Source organism: Choloepus didactylus, chromosome 2 (genome assembly GCF_015220235.1).
Source record: "Choloepus didactylus isolate mChoDid1 chromosome 2, mChoDid1.pri, whole genome shotgun sequence".
NCBI classification, from domain to species: Eukaryota; Metazoa; Chordata; class Mammalia; order Pilosa; family Megalonychidae; genus Choloepus; species Choloepus didactylus.
In genome coordinates, this window is record NC_051308.1 from 30,358,896 (window position 1) to 30,380,541 (window position 21,646).

At 40.8% G+C, this 21,646-nt stretch overlaps 1 protein-coding gene across 5 annotated transcripts in view; it reads left to right on the top strand.

Moving 5' to 3' along the window:
* KIF26B (kinesin family member 26B) overlaps positions 1-21,646 on the top strand; it is a 534,059-nt gene that overhangs the window by 165,572 nt on the left and 346,841 nt on the right. The window lies entirely within an intron of this gene.

Sequence of the window (21,646 nt, forward strand, 5' to 3'; positions counted from 1 at the left end):
CACAAGTGCATCAAAGGAAACGTACGGGGTTTTGTGATAGGCGGGTGCAACGTGGGGCCAGAATTAGTCTAGAGGCTGGGAATCTAATCTGAGGATATGATATTTTAGCCAAGATCTGAAGAATAAATAGAAATGGAAATGGCATGTGCAAAGGCTGGAGTGAAGAGAGTGATGGGAAGAATGGCACAGGAAAAGAGAGGGCAGGTAGAAGCTGCATCCTAGAGGGCCTTGCTTGGGTAGGAAGGATTTTGGACTAAGCAGTGGGAGCTACCAGTGTTCCAAAAGGTCACTCTACTTGGTATGTGTTGAACAGTTAGAGGGGAGCCAACATGGAACAGGGCTACTTCTTGCAGTCATCCAGGTGAGAGATGATTGTGGGTTCAATGACTAGCAAAGGGACAGCAGTGGAGAAAGAGGAGATTTGAGATCCATTTGGGAGATGAAATTAACAGGATGTACTGTGTCTCATTTACTTTTTTTCTTTTTCATCCCTACAGTTAGAATCCATCCTCCTTTCCCAATCCTAGCCCCTTAGACATCTTAATTTTTCTGTTTGACTGAGCAAGACACTAAAAGTCACTCAATGCCCTTGAAGTCAAGTGGAAGTAATTTTAGAGGAGATTCAGAGCTGAGTCTGTAATGTTAGAGACCCCTGATTTATAAAGAGAAATTTTCTCCAGAACATTTTCTGAGATTGTTCCAGTGAGGTTTCACTGGAAAAGCTGAGGTCTTACCAAAAATGCTATTTTCAGAGAAGGCAAAAAGTCTCTGGGGAAAAATTATGGGGAGGTAAATACCCATTTATAACTTGCTCCAAACACAGGCAACTATATTCTCCACATTGAAAAGTTCTTCCATCCTTTTTAAAGTACCCAAATTATATGCAGCTCACTTCCTATGAAGACTGACAATAGGGGGAGTTACCTGCTGGGGTAGAGCCTGGAGGGCAGGGGACGTCAGCTGTGCAAATGCCTGAGTTCCTGGGTCTTCTACACTTGACCCGATGGAGCTATCTCATCTTCCTTCAGGGTTAACATGATATTCTACCATCGGAGAGTTGCTTTTCTTTTCACGTATGTTCTGGATTTTCAAATTCCCAGACTATGAAATGAGTTGGAAAGTAATCCTTTGTTTCCTCTTAAATGATGAATAAGAAGTTGTGCTTGTGAGGCCACACCAGATGAATGACTAGAAAACATCTTCAGACCTCATGGCACTTTTGCTGGATGCATTTCATTGCCGCTGAGCCTTTTATAGTTGATGCTACTTACATTGACTTATAACTTAGTGTTAGAATACCACTCTGGCTATTTAAGATTTTTTACATATTTCACTAAATAAATGACTTATTGCCTTCAGTGGGGCTTTTATTTCAAGATCAGTAAACACTGCATCAAGATGAAGACATTTAAAAGATTAAAATAAAGGTATTAGAGTTTAGTCAGATGATTTTTTATATTCAGGGCTCAAAAAAGCAAAATGTAGAGACAGTCTGTGTTTTTATATAAAAATTGATTAAATATCTATATCATCATATAATTAAGAGTATTGATGTTGTGGATTAAAGCAGAAGTGGACAATACAGATGGGGAAAGAATAGGACTTCTATTTCAAAGATGACTCCTCAGTCTAATGGTCTTTATTCACTTTGTTTCCCGCCTGTCCTCTGAAGTCAATATTGTTTTTCCTATTTTTCCCAAGCACTTGGGGCCCTGGGAGTTAAAGGGATCACCCCACAATTTCTCAGCAATCTGGTCCAGTTTACCAGAATTTGAACTCAGTACTCCAGAGCCTTGGGGGGGGGCAACGATTCCACTGAATGGTCTTTGTATGAGGAATGGGGGAGAGAAGGGAAGGGAGAAAGGAAGGAGGCATCAAATTGAGGTAGGACTTGGAGAAAAAGAGAGATTATGAGTTTAGATTAACATTTATTTTGGAAATAACCAAAAATAAATATATGTTTCAGGTATCTGCCTTTCCTATAAGTTTGTTTATGGCTGAGTTTGAAAAATAAATCCCTTGGGTATCCTCAGTGTATTAGTTACTTGATATGATGCATTGGAAGAAGACAGTTAATACATTTTAGAGGAGCTCATTTGAAATTTAAGATCAGAGCTGGCTAATGCCTTTACTATATGAAAACTGTTTAATATATTAAAAAGTCCCCCCAAATCTATTTTTCTACCATGATATATGTATTTATGAGTAATAACCTCCATTTTTCCTCTGCTCTATCAGAGTAATTATTATCCCATACACATTAGGGTATGTGTCTAAATCAGTGTAATGAAGGCTGGTATATGAAAATGAATATATACTTTTCATAAAGTTCTTGTTAGGTTATTAAAATTTAGATTTTTAACTTTTAGCGGTATAGGTGATTGGTAGGATAGAAGTCATCCATGTAACTGAAAGTTAAATGCAAATTCATTTCTCATAATTGATAAGGACTTCATTCATGCCAGCCACAAGACCCAGTTTATTATTCTTGTCAGTACTTGACGTTTTGGACAGACCACAAAATCTCAAGTAAAATAAATGTATTTGGGCGTGAGATGTTGACTTATAACTTATGAAATTGCAACCTTCCACCTGTAAATGAGAGAAATTGGCATAGATGTGGTTTTGATTTACGTGGAGGAAGCCAGGAAACAAACAAGAAAACCTTTGTTCCACTGTCACAGCTGCTGAAAGCAACTATGTTTTGAAATAAAAAAATTCAGAATACGCATACACATCCAGTCCTCTGTAACATCATTACAGGCAAGCCCCTTGGTGGAATCTTTGGGCTTTCTTGGGGTGCAGGTGGTGCTCCAGCCCTGCCCTGCTCTAACCAGAGCTATTGTGCTTTTTATTCTGTTGTTTTTTTCTCTTGTTTGTTATTTTTTTACATGGTGTTTCTGTGTAAGATTTTATTCGAGAAAAAGGGTCCTATCCCCCTTCAAAAAGCAATTCACAAAAATGTATCATTTATTAGGATGTTGATACCGAGCTCTCCTTTGCTGGAATAGGGCAATCACTCTGGCTGCTTGAGGGATTCTGGAGTCCTTTTCCTTTCAGCAATTCCAGAGTAAATTGCCACACCCCTAGATACCAGTATTTCTCCTGTATTTCCAGGTTTTCCTTTTGGCACACTGACCCTCTATTAGCCAGCATACAGACTATTTAGATGCACAGATAATCTTCACCAGGGTATGAGAAACTTTAGGTACAGACAGACCATGTGTTCATATAAATGGTATCATGATGTATATATTCTTTTACAACTCAAAATGTTAGTTTGAAATTATATTTTTCTGATCTAGCCATGTTGATACATGTAAAAAGGAGGCAATTCTACTCCTTTTTATTCTTCCCCCAATCTGGGGTTGACCCTCGCCACCTTCCTTCACCTCCACCCCCACCCCATGCCTCACAAACTCAATTCAGCTAACTCTAGAGGAGATGGATTTTTCCGTGGTGTCTTCGTACATGGCTATGATGTGAAATGTATATTTTGAGCTTTTACCCTGAAGCAATGGTAAATTTTTGCTGTCTTGGATCCTCTTGCTTAGTTGGTCTTGTGATTGTTGACATATATTTGAATATCATCTTGGCCAAAGGCTCAAGTGAAAAGAGGTTCAAGCTAATTACTTTGGCTTTGTTATTTTCATAATGAAGAGGGGGGCCTCAGAACCCCGTTAGCCTTCACCTCACCTCCACCCCACCATTGACTGGAGTGAAGGTACAGCCTCAGAGCTTGCTCCTGGCAAGAACTCCATCCTTCCTCCTTCTACAGCCTCACAGCCTCAGCACCTCACCCCACAGAATCTCAGAAACATCAGAACTAAGCACATCAAGCCCTTTAGTCTCATCACAGGTGGTCTGGGACTCAGTAAATCCCCTAATCTAATTCCATCTCCACACTCCTCCTCTTTTCACAACACTGGAACTCTCTGTTCATCACCAGCAAAATTCCTCACATCCTCAGCTTCTTCTCCGAAAGGTCCCTCTCAAATCACATCTGCTTTATCTTCATCACCCCTGAACCACTAAATTTGGTGCTAGCTTTTCATTGCTTCTTCCACACCATATCCTTCCCTCCTAAAATCCCAGCCTTGCATCTCATGCCATCAGATCATGATTACGACCGTCTACCAATCTCTGATTCATGCTGCCTTGTTCCTTAAGGATTTTAGCTCCTGGTGTGCTATCTCTGCACCAACCCTAACTCTCTAAATAATGCTTGATGATTTCAATGTTCTTATAGATGATCTTTTCAATATTCTGGCCAGTCAAGTCCTTGATCTCCCTTCCTCTAATGATCTTGTTCTCCATCCTACCTTAGCCACCCATTTCTGTAACTGTGCCCTAGACATTGTTACTAATAATGATGTCTGGTAATGCAGTCATTATCAGTACTTGCACCAGCTTCATGATCTCATTTTCAAGTATCTCATTCTTTGACTACCACCTCTTTCTAGCTCACTCCTTCTGTTATCTTGACTCCAAAAGTTCTTGCACCCCACTGAGGCCTAAAATCCATTGATCCTACCATCTTTTCCACTCACTTTATGTTTTTATTTCCCTCTGTATCCAGTTTAGATTCCTTATACTTCTTATACATTTTAACTCATCTGCCCTACTCTCTCTTCATCCTACTCTCCTTGCCAAATGGCAGCCTTGGTTAAATCAGCTCTTCTTTTTGCAGCTGAATGTGAGGGGAGGAAAATGCAGAACCATGGTGACTCTCTTTCAGGTTATGATTGTTACGTCAAGTGGGCTCTTGTGATTGGCTGGCAATCATATTATTCACTCTCCCACTCTCCTAGTCAACTACTTCAAATCTTCCCCTTTCTTCCATACCAATGACACCTCTTTCCCCATCCTCACTCTCACCTGAATTTCCATATACCTACCTTACCCACATCTGTGCCCATGTACTCTACCTACTTGCCTGATACTGTGGATGAACTGATTGCTCATTCCCGAAGGCCAGCCTTTCCACTGGTACACTAGACACTGTCCCCTCTTACTTATTTAAGGACATCCTCTGGCAATTTCCCCCTTTCTGTATCATCATTTTTTCCCTCTATTGTATAATTTCTTTTAGCATACAAAAATGCTATTATTGTTTCCAACTTAAAAAAAAGTTCTCTTGACTTTGTAGCTTTCCACTAATTACTGTCCAATTTCTTTGATCTTTGAAGCAAAATTCCTAAAAAAAACAGATTTTATACTCTGTCTCCAGTTTCTCATCTCTACCCTCTTTTCAACCTACTCTATTGAGCCTTTTGTTGCCACCACTCAACCAAAAGCTCATCAGTGACCTCCATGTTGTTAGACAATAATTGGTAATTATACTGCATTCATTCACTTAAGATGTATTTGTTGACCGCTACGTGCTAAACACTGTTCTGAGTGTTTCACATTTATTAACCCATGTAAGCCCATTAGGTAGGTACCATTATCTCCATTTTATAGATGAAGAAACTGAGAAACAAAGAGATTTGAAAATTTACCCTATATCCCAGGAATAGTACCCAGTGGTCAATTCTCAGTTCTCATTTTACTTGACCAATTTGCAGGGTTTACCAATTGATAACTCCCTCCTTCTTATAACACCTTTTCTTCACCTTTTTTTCTAGAACATCCCACTTTTTGGTTTCTCCTTTTACTTCACTGGCTGCTCCTTTTCAGGATCTTTTTCTGCCTCTTTCTTATCATTCCTAAATAAATTCAGGAGAGCTCAGTCATCATACTTTTCTCTATCTACACTCACTCCCTATGTAATCTCTTGCAGTCCCATGACTTTAAATACTATCTTTGTACTGTTTACTTCTGAAATTGTATCTCTAGCCTGGACCTCGTCTCTGAACTTCAGATTTGATATTCCCCTTGACCTCATCTTTAACTATTTCCCCCCCTCCGTCATCACACTCAACCATGCCAGCCTCCTTGATGTCTCTAGTTATGCTAATTGGCCTTCGTGTGCACCTGCTTCTTAACACCCCATGCCTGCATCGCTCACTTCCTGCTTCCTTAGGTCTCTGCTCAAGTGTCCCTTGTTAGAGAGGCCATCTCTGACCATCTTATGTTCAACAGTAGTCCCTCACTCCGACCCCAAAAATCTTTTTCCTCTGGCCTCGTTTATTGTTCTTCATGTGTCACCATGTGTCATATTATGTATTTGCTCATTTACTTGTTTTTCTCCAGAAGAGAGCTCCATGATGGCAGGGGACTTGATTTCGTTCATTGCTCATTGCCCATTGCTGGGCACATAATAGGTTGTTCAACAAATTATCCATTGAATGAATGAATGAAGTCATTGCATGACTTTTAAACTCCATGTTTTAATTTTTTAAAGTAAATTACCTTTACAATTGAATAAAATAATAAACATATAAGTGAGTCTTCTTTGCTTTTCCCTTGGTTTTAAGATATTTATAAAACACCTAAAATTGTAAGAGAAAGTTCCAGACAGTTTTACAGCATGCTTTCGGTTGATAGTAATAGATGGAAACACTTTAAATAACAACATTAACAGGTTATAGTTTTGACTAAAGAACCACAGTATTTTTAAAAGTAATTTTACTACTTCTCTAAATCTTTGAAATACACAGTACTCATTGTTGAATTATTTAATAGAAATGCATCCCCAAAACCCCACCCTGATATTGACTGCCTAGGGTTTAAAGGCTTTTTTTTAATAATGTCTCACTAATATTGGCTTAATCAATTAGGTTCTAGGAAAAATGGCCTTAGTTAATAATAAATCATGTTATGCTATTTATAGGAAAAAAAAACAATGAAAATTCTGCTTGTAAATAATGTTGAAAGATCTGGTACTAAATCACCATCCGCAGCTGGGTTCTATTTTTGGCTCCAAAACACAGTGTAGTTAATATTGAACATATCTATATTGGAAGCTTAAAGAAAACAGTTACACAGTCCTTTGAGAACAAGCTTTTGCAACAAATCAGTGGGGAATTGCACCTGAAATGCATTTAAAAAATCGTTCTCCCAAAAGGCATTGTCTTAGAGCACTTACACAAAGCCTTGTGGCTTGCCTCTTGACCATGAAGTTGATAGTAGAAAAGAGTATAGAGAGTGTTTTTTTTGTTTTTATTTTTTTTTTCATAAATAATTGCTCTTCACATTTTCACCCAAGGGTGTAATCTGGTTGAACGCCAGCCAGCCTGGTGCTATCCCGAGGCAGTGGATCCACGTGACATGTGGGACTGGTGCCAACCCTGTCCTGTCCTGTTCTGAGGTGTGCCAAGTTTGCCCTGGACATTCTGGGCATAGTAGAGTCATCTGTCTGGGCAAGAGTTGGATGAGCACATGACTCTTGCCAAATCAGAGTCTCCTTCTTTCTGAAGGAGATTTCTTGAGACTTTTCTACATTTCATGTCAGCCAGCTCTGGATACCTAGGTATTCCCTTAGAAGTAGGTCTTTAATGTGGGTTCACAGACCACCATGAAACCCTCCACCTTCTCCAAAGCCCACATTTTGTCTTGAGCTTCAGAAATTTTTGTCAGTCACTCAGAACATAGTTGATTAAAACCTCACCCTAATCCAATCTCGGGACTGGTGTCCTGCATACGAATGCCTGCCCCATTGCCGACCTTTTTGAGCCTGGGTAGACTCAGGTATGTGACTTGGGACCATCAAGGTCCAGGTTAAAGCTCTATCCTGAGCATTCTCCTGGCCATGCCTGCTCTGGAGGAGTGTTCCCCATTCTATTGGTCCCGGAGCACCCAGGCCCTGCTCTAGGATCCCAGATCTGGTCTCTGAGGTTGACCACTGGTTGTGCAGAGTGGCTCAGCAGGTCTGCCTTGCAATAAACATCTCTTGTCTTTGGTCCACTGCTTGAGGTGACTCCAAGATCCTAGGGAACATGCATGTAAGGTTTGCAAGGGTACAGAGGCGCTTGATAACTATCTCCAAAGCATTTAATGATCCCCTTTGCCTGGCTTATAAGTGGGTCTATACCAGGAGTACAGATGGAATGGGATTCTACTGGTTTGTCCCTTCTGGAAAATTCTAATCCTCTGCCTGATCACTCACCAGTGAGGGGAGGAGGGCGGGGAAGTAACTTCTCACAGCTGTTCTATCAGGCTTGGGACAGAGCATATATGAGGTCAGTCTTACTAGAGACCTGGGAAGAAACTGAGATATTTCTGGCTTTATCTTTTCTGAGCTGTCCTGTGTGACATATTTAGCTGAGAGCATTTCTCTAGGGGTGTGGAGGGTCTGGAAAAAGTGCTGGACATTCAGCAGGGATTAGCACATTGATCTTGGCCTTGCTCTGGAGCCAAAAGGCTTATCTGGGTGAACCGTCTTTGATCCTGCTGTTCTGTTATCCTTTTTTGACACTTGGGCCCTGAGCTCTCCAGCTGAGAACTAGTAAGTGCATTGAATAGGACCTGGCTTATGCCCTGACTATTCTTCTTCACGTGTCAAACATAGTTCAGAGCCATTGTTTGTAATAATAGCACATCACATTTGTAGCATTCTTTACAAAGTGCTTTTATGTCTATTATTCTATTTAATCCTTACATCAATACCAAGGGATAAGTATTAGCCCTCTCTTACTGATGAGAAAGCTAAGGCTCGAGAAGATTGAGTGATTTGGCCCAGGTTATGCAACTAGAAAATGACAAAGCTTAGACTAAAGCCAAGTCTTCTGAATTCAAGTCCAGATCTCTGTTCATTCTGTTAAGTTTACTTCTTTGTCAGCTCCCTAGATGAAGAGGAAGGACTTTTTTCTGGTTTGGTGATATTGCTGCTATTATTTCATGTTTCATATACAACTAATTTACATAGGTAGGCAATTTCTGTGAATTGGCTGACTCAAATTGTTCCCTTATAAGGTCTGTTAAAGATATAAGAGAGCCCTTTTTAAAAATATGAAGATAAATCAATAATTTAATGCAACTGTGCTTTGTCAGATTCTAGGCTTACATATGCTAGAATAACTAGAGACGGCAGGGAGAGAAGTTCTGGTTTGCTTACTCCCTTCCTCTTTTAAATAGTAGCTTGGGCTGGTTGTGGTGAGCCTCTAGGAACATCTAGAAGGGATCATTCAAAACAGATGGCTTTAGCTTTTGCTCAGATCCTCAAGATACTCTGCCAATTCTCCCTTCCATGAGAATCCTCTGAAAAGCCACTGAAGATTGTAGCCTTTAAAGAGGTTCAACTTCTGTTGGGAGAGGGCTGGTCAAGGTGGCACACACTAAGGAGGAAGTCAAATCATGGTACCATGGTATCATGCCATGGCCATGTCTGGAAATCCCCACCTGCCCCCCAGTAACCACTGTGCAGGATTAATGAGGTGAGACTCTGTGAGTTGAGAATGGCTAGGTGATTCTCTGACTCTATGAATATGTAAATAGCTTGTAGTAACTGGCTTCCCAGGAATGATTGTTATTGGCTGAAGCTGTCAGGGGTGTGGTCAGGTCACTGGATAAAGACATCTTGTCCATACAGATCTCTCCTCTCAATGTGTCATATTCAGAGTGAGTTCTCAGTTCAGACCTTTTTACTAAAGATCTCAGGGAAGAAAGAAGGTAAGATGTGCTGCTGGCCATGTCTTGATTAATCTATCGCTCCCCAAATAAACAAACAGGAGTCTAATGATGGAGAGTTAACTTCTGAGCCCCCTAGTCAGCGTCTCATAACTAGATCTTTGTCATTTTAGTTGTGGATGTATAGAACCTCTGTTAGATATTGCGAAGATATTGTTTCCTCTGCCCAAGAAAGTGCTAAGGCATTTTTAATGTACTATGAATGAAAACAAAAAGGAACAGCTCAGTTCCTTATCATCTAAGAATCTGCTCCAGGTTGGGGCACTTATGGCCAAAGGCTTTGTGACTCCCCTCATCAAACCTAACCTAGCACAGAGCCTGGTACATAGTCTGTGCTAGTTTACATGTGGATTTTGTAGGAACAAAGAAATCTTCAGTCTTCTCTATGCACCAAATTATACCATAAAGATGGCTTTTTCTTATCGTGACATTGATTTTTCCTTCTCCAAGAGGGAAACTGCAAAGTTACCATGATGTGAAATCTGGCCAGAGGCTTGAAATGATTTCTTAGTAATAGCAACCTCAGCTGTCCCCTCTCCAATAGGCAGAGATGTAAATGACAGGCTCTGCTAGCAGCCACCTAAGCCACAAGCTAGATGAACAGTTTCATGTGGCCAGAATCATGGGTCCCACCCACATCAGCCTTTTCCACCACACTCTTGGAAACAGCTGGTGGCACTGTCAGCTGGGAAGGGCAGTGGCACGTGCATCCAGATCCAGGGCAGGTCAGAAGGAGGCGAACATGGTCCAGGATCTCACCTCTGCCAGCATGTGGTGTTTTCGTAATGAAGGGGACTGTGCCCTTCCGTGGCCTGCTCATACACACACCCTACATCCAACCTGATTATTCGCTGCAACTGAAAAGTCAGACTATGAAGAGGTTGTGGGCTTTAGAATTCAGTATTTCCATACTTAGGTGAAACTGAGGCAGAGATGAGCCAGAATTAGCAGCTGGATTTAGAACACCCACCTCCTGCATAGAGACTCCTCTCTGAGAGTGGTGAGAAGGAATCAGGTGAGTGGAATTAGGCCAGAATTTCAGTGTTGGCACTATTGACACATTGGGGCTGGATAATTCTTTGTTGAGTGGGGGCTTGTCCTGTGCATTGTAAGATGTTTAACAGCATCTTTGACCTCTACCCACTGGAAGTCAGTAGAACCCTCCCAGTTGTGACAACCAGAAGTGTCTCTAGATATTTTCAGATGTCCCCTGGGAATCAAAATCGCCCCTGGTAGAGAACCATTGGAGTAGGGAGAGAATTTGGTGAAAAGACATTTGCATTATTCCTTTAGTCTCTGAGCTGTATCCCAAGAGTCATTTATCATTGTCTTGAATTATTGTCTATAAAAAGCAGCAGTCTGCAGTGCCATAGTTGTAGTTCGTTAGGTGGAGAAGAGAGCTGCTTATGAAATGGTCAGCTCCTCCCCGAAGGCCACAGCTTGGGTTAGCGCATTGAAAGGGAGAGACAGGTGTCCCTTTCCACATCTCCCTTCTTCTCCTTCCCCATCTCTTTTTCCTTTCCATACCTTCCTCTGTGACAGTGTACTAAAAAATCACCTGGCATGTTGGCCAAAATGCAGATTCCAGGCCCCATTCCCCAGAGGTTCTGACACAGACTTGTTCTGAGCTTCCCAAGTGATTTTCCTGCCAGTCGTCTTCCAGAGGCAACACCTTGAGAAACAAGGCCTTGGAGGGATGCCAAAAGAAATAAGCTCTCCAGGCCTCCCAAGATCGTTAAACTCTGGCAGGGAAAGAAAAAGACTATTGCAAAGCAGAAAGTGATACAATCCCTAAGAAAGTTGAAGCTAAAATAGATGTGGGAACCCCATGTGCGGAAAACGGATTCATTCATTAACTTATTCGATACATACTTTCTGAGTGCCTCCTATACTTCAGGCATTGTAGTAGGGACTAAGATTCAGCAGCAAACAAAACAGAAAAAAACTCCTGCTTTCATTCAGTTTACATTTTGCAGGTCTAGACGGACAATGAATAAACTCTATAGGTATATGGTGTGCTAGAAGGCAGCAATGCTGTAAAGAGAAATAAAGCAGGGGGAGGGGGTTAGGAGTTGCTGGGGTAGCTTGCTATATTAGTTAAGGTAGCTGGGGAAGGCCTCATGTAAACGATGATATTTGAAGAATTGACCGACGGCAGTCAGAAATTTTCCATGCAGAATGAACAGCCAGTGTGAAGTCACTGAGGTGGGAATGGGTACCCCTTGCATGTTCCAGGAACAGCAAGAAGGCTTTGTGGCTGGAGCAGCGTAAGGGAGCAAGTAGTAGGAGACGAGGTCAGAGAGGCAACAGGCGCCAGGTCCTGCAGGGCCAGTGGAGGGTCTGTGACTTTTACTCTGAGGTAAGTGGAGTTGGGACCAACGAGGGATGTTAAGTTGAGGAGTGACGGGATCAGATTTAAGATCGAGAAGGCTTACCCTGGCTGAGAGTAGACTCCAGGAGGGCAAGAGTAGAAGTTGGCATTACTATTAAAATTATAACATGGTTCCTGCCCCCTAGGAATTTACCATGATTGGGGAGATAGAGCATGCACAACTCTAATAAGGAAATATTTGCTAAGTGATACCAGAGACTCAGATCAGAGAAATACTATGGAGCTCCAGCAGACAGGGACATCCCTTTTGGGGGTCAGACTTCATGGAGGAGTTAAACTTTAAGATGAATAAGAGTTTTTTCTTTGATTTGATTGATATATACTTGACATACAATAAACCATTTGTTTGTAAAGTGTGCAATGTAGTGTGTTTTGACATATGTATACCCCCACGAAGCCAATCACAATAGTGAAGATGTCCATCACCCCTGAAAGTTTTCTCATTGTTTACAAGGGAGGGAGGGGACTATCAGACTATCAGCAGGGTAGGAACCTAAGTGAAGAACGGAGGCAGGGAAATGCCGGGGCTTCTCTGGGAAGAGGGAAGCCCACTCCGACTGCACTCGAGTGTCACTTGGGGAGCTGTGGGAGAGATGTCTGAAAAATTGGTTTGGAGCAAAAGATGTGGGGCCCAACACGCTGGGTCACAGGGTTAAGTCACAGGGAATACTGGTGGAAGTATTTAAATTTGTCATAGGACATGGCCAAAACAAAGCTTATCTGTTAAAATTAAAAATTTCAACTATTAAAACACACGCACCAAATTTGGGGTAGTTCATCTTTTTGTAATAAGTCCAAGAAATCATAGCCAAGTGCATTCATGTAGTATTTCATGCTTATAAAACAAATTAAAGGAAAAAGAAACATTAGGCAATTTCATAATTAGATAATTAGCAGAACCTTTAAGAGCCTTGTACTAATACAGCTACTTACAAATTGAGAATAAATCCATTTTCCACCTGATTAAAGTCTACACATAAAAAAAAAATCTAGTCTAGATAGACTTTAATAATTTAAAGGTGGTATTTTAGTGTGATACTAGAATCTCAATTAGTGCTTCATATTTGTAAAGTCCAGCACTTTATTTTTGGGTCATTGTTGAACAGGTACTTTAAGGTGAAGGGAAACATTTTAAGTAGGTTGTAACAATCTACTCTCCCATCCTAAGCTCTTAATCTATTCATGAATGGATCTTATCTCCCCAGGGCTAAGGGATAGACTGAAGAGCAAGATTTTCAAGTTTTAAGATAGTCATACAGATGTATAACCATCTTTTTCTTTCTCCATCTCCCCGAATAGAGGTTTGTTAGCAAACTAGGAAACACTGGCCAGTTGATGGCTCTGCAATTCTTTGTTATTATTATTATTTTAAAATTTATTTTATTTTATTTTTTCTGCAATTCTAATCAAACATCCAGTACAGCCCCTTTGTAACATCACCTCTCCTGTGGGAGAAATAGGGAATCCTTTTCAGGTGGCCTATTTTAGAGAGAAGCTTCATATTATCAGTTCCACGGGAATGAAGGACTCTTGGATTTTTACACATTTTCAAATAGAGGAAGAAGGCTGGTAGGTGCCTAGCCCATGCTCAGGGATATCAGCCCAGTAACTCCAGGGTCCCATTCTTATTTTGGCTTCATTTAAGAAGACTTTGACTTGCCGAGATGTAAAAGGTGGTTAACCGAGGGTCACATGTTTCTCTCTCTGTCTTACATTTATAAGAGACATGTTCAAGTCCTAAGCCCCAGTCCTATATATGTGAATCATTTGTAAACAGGATCTTTAAAAATCCTACTAAGATGAGTCTGAACTGCATCAGGGTGGGCCTTAATTCAATATGACTGGGTCCTTAAAAGCAAAGGAAAGTTGGACTCGGTAAGAGGAGTGAAGAGGAGACACATCACTGTGTGACAAAGTCAGCCATCCCCTCCTGTCTTAATTCCAAAAGTATCTGCTAAATCCTCCTGGATAAAAGTGGGTCCTAAGATCATTGTTGTCATCATCATCATTATCATCACCATCATCGTCATATGAAGGACTAAATTTGTACAAGGTACTATGTTGGATACTGAGAATAGTAACATTAATAATAATTACTTCCATTTATTTAGCAGTTACCACATACCAGTCACTGTGATAAGCATGTTACACATATCACATTTAATCCTTACTTAACTCAATAAAATGGATACTGATATCAGTTCTCATTTTTTAGGTCAGGTTCCTTAGTTTAAAGGAGACTGAAGCCTGGATAGGATTTTCAGAAATGACTCATGATAATATAGTTACTAAGTGCTAGAGCTGAGATGCAACCACCCCATACTCTTAACCTAAAGTTTTCAAAAGAAGCAAGAAACACTGTCCATTCCATATACTTGGGAAAAATGGGACATATACATTAAAAAAAAAAAAAAAACAAAAAAAACTTTGTGGTCATTATGAGAAATACCCTTTTAGCAATTCATAAACTGCTCTTAATAATTTTAAGTTCTAAGCATTCCCTTTGGTTTTGAAGCAGAAAAGCCATATGATCTGCAACACTCTTTCACATGTTGCAGCAAGCAGCCCCAGTAATTCCACTTCTGCCCGCCTTTGGCAGTCCCAGCAGCCTCGTGTGTGGAATAGTCATTCAAACTGGAGCTGCACTTGTCATCTTTTAACAGGACCGCATCTGTCTGTCATAATCCAGAGCCGAGTTGCTTAGGTCGGGCTCAGTCTTACAATCCAGGTTAATTTGGTTTCTTATGTAGAACAACTTTGGTCTGACATTTAACATTTCTTCCTTTGGCTTTTTTTTTTTTTTTTTTTTTTTTTTTGTCTCTGTGGGTTCATTACCCAGTAAGCCTTCACATTCGTTCTTTTCTGCATGCTAGGATCCACATTTGTGAGCATGTCAACATGCGATCATCATTTTGGGGTGAGGTGCTGTTCCAGATGGATAATATTGTTGACAAACTTTGGGTTCAGATGCTGCCTGGTAGGCAAGAAGGGGGTTGATAGGGATGTTTTAGGCTAATAATGTAGGATTGTAAGCCACATATGGGGCTGGCCTGGCCTGGTTGCTATCACTGTCTTGATTATATTTACTGTTTCAAGTCAAACCTAGAGCAAACGCTAATGTATAACACAGCTGTATCATTTTACAAATTACTTCCATCTTTCTCCTTCTCCTAACCACCTAACTTTGGAGGATGAGCCAAGCTTGTAACCTCTTTGTCAATCAGAGTGAAACTTGCAGAGACTTTCTTTAGTTCATACCTCGTGTTTGTGAAAATGGCAGAAACTGTGAGGGTGAGAACTCTTTCCCACAAAGGGTAATGGAATCTCAGTATTTTGTCTAACAGTCCAATTTGTTCCCTGGTATCCCTCTGACACAGTCATATGCCATGTCTGGGGGCCTGGGAATGCTATGAAAACAGAAATAAAGAATATTGACGTTTAGCCACCATTAAATTCCTGCTGGGTAGATTCAACATGATAACTGGGTGTGTAGAGAGTCTCACATGAGAAAAATTCTGGGTTATCAAGACATTTGGCATCCTCTTGATCTTCCACATTCCATCAAATGTGGAAAAATGAGATCTACAGGTCAGGTGCTAATAAGCAATGAGGAACAAAATCTTCCTGAAGAAGAAAAGTCTACTGGCCAGCGTTTTGGGATTATTATTAGATTTTAGATACTAAATTTCTCCTCTCTACCAATGTCTAATTAAAATTTGGCCAAATTATCTTGATCTTTCTTCTGAAATCACTGAGAGGAAAAAATATGTCTTCTTGGAGAGATATTTGAGTCCAAATATTTGAATGTTTAATTGAGAATAAGAGTGTTTGTATTGCTGGTTCAGACCCACCTTTGTGAACTTTCAACTATGCTGTTTGCATTAAAAAAACAAACAAACAAACAAGGAGGGGGGTTATTAATATTGACACCTTTGGGGATAGAACTGCTATGAAGAACATTGAAATTCCCAGGAAAGAAAGGTCACTGATGGGGCATATGGCAGGGGTGGACAGAGGGTGGGAATGCAAACCTGAGCAATGGAAGAATTAGGAGGAGTGTGAAGGTAAATCCCATTGATCTTCTGGGAAGCTGCCAGCTGTGGGGAACAAAACATTGTATTCTCAGGGCACTCCTCCATTCAGGGCCTCCTGAGGCAGTATTTATGGAGGAAGAGGGTGTAGGAACAAAATGAAATGAAACTTCCTTTGAAGAACAGCTTAAATATTGTTGAGCTTGTCACTAGAGGCCTCTAGAATAATAAACAAGAAGCAAACAGCAACAGGAATTTGTGCAACACATGCTGGATGCTAACTCCAGCTGTTGCCTTCATCACAGATCCAGAGGCTTTAGAGGAACACACTCAAGTATTCTTTTGGCTGAAATAACATGGAAAATCACCCTGTCCTCAAAAGTGGCATTAGCATTTATTGCTGAGCAACCTACTCATTAGAGGATGAAATGGAACAGAGAGTAATAAGAAGCATTAGTAAATGGCTTTGTTTGTCTGGGCAGTAGTTCTTATTTTCTTGCTTGAGTTGTGCAGATTCTCTGGCTGTCAATACCAGCTCAACCTCATGCATTAAAAGCTGGTCACAAGCTGCTGGAAAATAACCCTGCTACCTGCTTGCTGTGGGTCTAAACTTGCTGTACCAAGTGTTTAATACCAGTCTGGAGTTTTTCTTTTGGTAGGTTTCTCTTGTCTCCATGATGATGAGTTGGCCTGATGGTTTAAAAATCCAACCAACCAAACAAAAAATAAAACAAAATATTTTCTATATAAACATTACTTTCTTAGGAACTTAGGGAAAAAAATGAATAGATTTTGATTTAGTGTACTGAGGCAAAAGAATGTTCTAATAATTTAAGAAAGAGTCAGGTAAAAGGAGAATCCAGGCTATGGTTGACCCATATGATGCTCTTTAGCCAGGTAGAACAAATATGGTTGGAAAACTATATTAACCTTAGATTTGGAAGAGTTTGTTTCATGACAGTTATATGATAGATGATTAACTCAGACCAAATAAACAAAAGATGGAGCTAGACCATCTTTGTTACTTGACTGTTATAGTCTAGGTTGGATTCCTTTCATTCATTCATTCATTCATTCATTCATTTTACAAATATTTATTGAACCCTTTCTCTGTAGCAGGTACTATATTAGATGCTGGGGAATTAAAAATGAAAAGACAATGTGCCCTTAATGTGCTTAAAGTCTAACAGATAAATAGTTTTAGGCATAAAAATTACAGACAACAAAATGACTCTTCAAATGAAGGTATAGGAAAGTAGGGTATTGACACGCTCAGATTAGCATTTTAGTAAAATCGCTTTTTTTTCCAGGGGTGAGGCCATGGTTGGAGTCAGGGAGACCATGGTGATGTGAGAAATGCTAAAAGCATTCACATGGCAGTGGTCAAGGAGAGGGGCAGTTGGAGAGCTTTAGGAAGTAGCATCTACCAGATTTGGTGATTAGATGTGAAGGAAAATAAGGAGACAGACAAGGTTTTAGTTTTCTAGATTTGGCCCCTGAGGGGATATTGATACTATTTACTTAGATAGTGACTGCTGGAATGAGAGTAGGTTTAAGGACAAAGAAAATTAATATTGAATTGTCAGTTCAAGGGGCATTTGGGATATTCAGGTGATGCTGCCTGGTGGGCTTTTGTATAGAAGGCTTGGAATTCAGGAGAGAGGTCAGGCAGAGATGGAGACAGAGAATTCCAAGTCACCAGGATATGGATGGCTGTTAAATCCATGGGTGTGGACACGATTGCAGGAATGAATGTCAGATCAGTGGGATGGAAGAGAGAGTCATAACCGCATAGGTAAGTCTACCAGAGGACATGTGGGTCAACCTACTGAGAGTCACTGGACTCTGAGCGACCCTTTGGGGATGGGCAGGAGACCCCATTATCCTGAAATGCTGCTAGGATAGAAGAGCTGTAGAGGGATTGGATGACCATTTTCGTGGCGCTTTCTTTGTTCTTTTGTAGCGGTCGCGAATTGGGCTGATTTAGATGCCTGAACATTAACTTTGCCTACTCCAACATACCTTCTGAGGAACTTTACTTGTTTCCTAGGTGTTTCTTGGATTCTTCTTCATGACAGAGATGGGGCAAAAATAATTTTTTATACTTTCCTGAAGGTTGAGAGTATTTTGGGTACAAAACTCTTAAAATTAAAATTTTAGGGTGAAAATGTTGACCAAGTGCCAATAGCACATTTTAAATTGCACTGAACTAAAAATTAGGACTTTAACAATAGAAGTTCAGCCTGTGTATGGGTTTACTGTGTTCCCATTTGCCTATTTCCTAAGGTTACAGGATGAATCAGGATGAGAATTAGGAAGACAGTACATATGTCTTTGAAGCCCATGAGCTAGGAGCATGCCGGACCAGATCTTTAATTCACTGCTTCTCTGGGTCCACATCTCTTTTGGTGCCAGTCTGAACCAGAAGGTGCTCCTGTGGTCTGTCTCCTGTGGCCACTGCAGTCCTTTTTGTGTCTGTGTCATGAAAGCAGTTATGTGTGAGCCATGCAGTGTTTTGAGGACTCCTTTTCTCCTTTCTTCCTGTTTATTACTTCTCTCCCTTGAAAGCAGTATCCTCTTTACTCAGCACTTACCAAAAGCTGTGTCTGTTGACCATTCCTCTTTGAAGTTTTGAGCTGCACTAAAATATTTATAATGTGTGCACAAGTACTTGAAAGGGATTTTAGTTTCCGTAAGATGGATCTCCTGACTTACTGAGGACTTTTGATGATAAGAACTAACATAGGATTGCAGATCAAGGGTTGCTCAATTTAGGGAATACCTCTTTGACATCAGTCAGTATTAGCATATCATTAAAGAATCAATCTCAGCTTACCTCCGAATGAGACAAAAAAGGGCTGTTCGCTACTTCTTGGCCACCGTGGTCACATCCATCATACTGGTGGTGGGCACAGCCATGGCTCTCGTGGTGGTTCTTTAGGCTCACATGGGCTCTCCAGCAGGACTTGCTTTGGCTGGGCACAGGTCTGAGTGGAGGAGAGAAGCAGAGAGCCAGAGTTCTCCTTGCTGAGGCCTCATGAACCAGGAGGGGAACATAGAGCCCTGTGTGCCTGAGTGTGTGTTGATCGGTCCTGTGAATTGCTACAGGCTGTACTAGAGGCAGCAGCAGAGGGTTGCACATGGGGTAGTCTAGGAACAAGCAAGTCCCCCCTGGACCATGAACTCATAGAGGAGAGGAATTATTTGCGTGTATCCTCACATCTCAAACCTGGTGCAGTGCCTGGCATGTTGGAGGCCAACATAAATATTTAATAAATGTTGGAAGCTGAGCAGCAAATAGCAATAGGCTGAATAAAGGGGATTCTTTTTCAAGAGAGAGTAGTAGAAACCAAGAAGAAAAGAGAAAAGGAGTCATAGAACCATGGAAGTCTGTGTGATTTCCATAGAATGGATGAACCTCTTCAGCTCCAACTACAAACATAGATTTTAGTTTTGAACCCAGAGCCGAAGGGCCAGAATTGCAAAATAAACTGAAATGTGTGGATGGGACAGGGCTTATATCTGCCTCCATACTGTGGTACTTGATTGGATTTACAAAAATATTATAAATAAGCAATTAATTTGAGGCTTCTTGAAGCCAAGTAGCTTGGTGACTTGAAAGCATAAGCTGTGGGTTGTGGATTACTTTTGAATGCCAGTTTCTTGGTTTCTCACACTGTCTCCAATTATGTAGTAGAAGGTGGGAATAAATAAATGAATTGTAGAACAACTAAATAAAGAATACTCTGTGATCATTAAAAAATCACATTTTAAAATGCATTTACTGCTAAGGGAAATTCTCGTTATATAATGCTACATGAAAAAGCAAGATACTATTTCTTGGCAGAGATGGGGGTCCAAATAAATTCCTATTGAATAAATGAACTTTCCTAGGTGAAAACCTCATGTATCTGTGCAAAAATGATGAGTCCATCAATGGATAGTCTCTCTTGCTCTTGAAGTGGAAAATCATGGACTTAGTGGTCAGGAAGACTGGATATAGTCCAATTTTTAAACCCTTTTGGATCTTATCTGTAGACTGAGGTGACAGTCTGCTATACAGTGGTTCCTACGGGGCCTTTTGGGGTCTAGCATGCACTGATCTGTGATTAGAGACCCTGTGAACAAAGCAGCTTCCTTGAAAAGGATGCCCCAAGGTAGGTCTCACATGGTTTGCATCACTTTGTCCACTTGAAACTTGATCCACCTTGACCTCCTGTTGTTTCCCATCATTTTATGTGATCATCTTGAGTTTCTCCCTCCTAAGCCACTGCTTGCTGCTGCTGTGTAAAGAGGCCTCTTGATCTATTAATCAATTAATCAGTGCGTGCTGAGGAGCTGTTCATGATAGTTAAACAGGGTAAACAAAATGCTGGAGCCCATAATCAAGATGGATCGTAATTAAGAACAGCCCTCCCCTGATGATTTTCCTGCCCACTCTGGCTCCCACAAACCTCCCCTTAGCCACAGGCCATCACACCCCATTCATCCCTGATGGGGCTTCTGCCCCATATAAGCTGACAACAAATTTCAGAATGGCAGATTTTCTCCTAATGTCCCAGAGGAAAATAAGCCTTGAGATCAACTTCATAAATTATTTGCAGCAGTTGTTGAACCTCAAAAGTTCAACCAGGCCCCAAAAATGGCCTGATAGTTCTGTCCATATTTGCATTTACTGTACTCTCCTGCCCCTAATTTTCACAAAGAGAGTCATAAAGCAGGAGAAACTTTATAGCTCAGATCAGCCATGGCCTTGTGTTACAAATGAGAGGTTTAGTGAGATTAAGTAAATTGTCCAAGGTCACAAGCTAATTAGTAGCAGAACTGGAACTAGAGCCCAAATATTTTAATATCTAATTAACACTCCTTGTGCTTTATTCTTGGTGCAGTTATGCTTTCCTATAAAAAGCAAAGCAGAGTAAATGAGAGAAATCGGCCTTATTAAATTCATTTTCTGATTTCTTTTAAATATGGGCATCTGAGCTAAAGATTCTTTTTTAACAGTAGTTTTAAATGAAGTTTGTGGGAAAAAGTATCTTGGGTTTACCAGGGATACTGAAGTGTTTGCCAGGGAGATATTTTTCCTTAAATTGGCCAGTGTGGTGGATTGAATCATGTCCCCCCATCTTGTGATTATGAACCCATTTATAAATAGGACCTTTGACAATGTTCTTAGTTAAGGTGTGGCCCAAACCAAATGAGAGTAGGCCTTAGTCCATAGGACTGGAGTCCTTATAGAGGAAATTTGAAAGCCAGATGTCAGTAGAAGCCAGAGAGAGAGAGAGAGAGAGAGAGAGTATGCGCCATGCAACGGAGGATGCCATCACCAGAATGCTACAGACTGGAGAAAGCATAGCCTTGTTGATACTTTGATTTTGGATTTCTAGCTTCCCAAACTGTGAGACAAATTACTGTTGTTTAAGCTCTCCATTATGTGATATTTGTCATCGCAGACCTGGCAAACTAAGGGTATCAGGATATCAGATACATGGATTCAGACATAGCCAGCTTGCCAAGGGGTACCAGCTTGCTAAGGAGGTACCATTTAATCTACAGGGGTTTGCTGGGTTGCTGGAGCTGGATCTCCAATGCAGAATCTGTTTCATTTGTTGTTATTCAATGGCACTCAGCACACGGTGCTAACAAGGCCAAG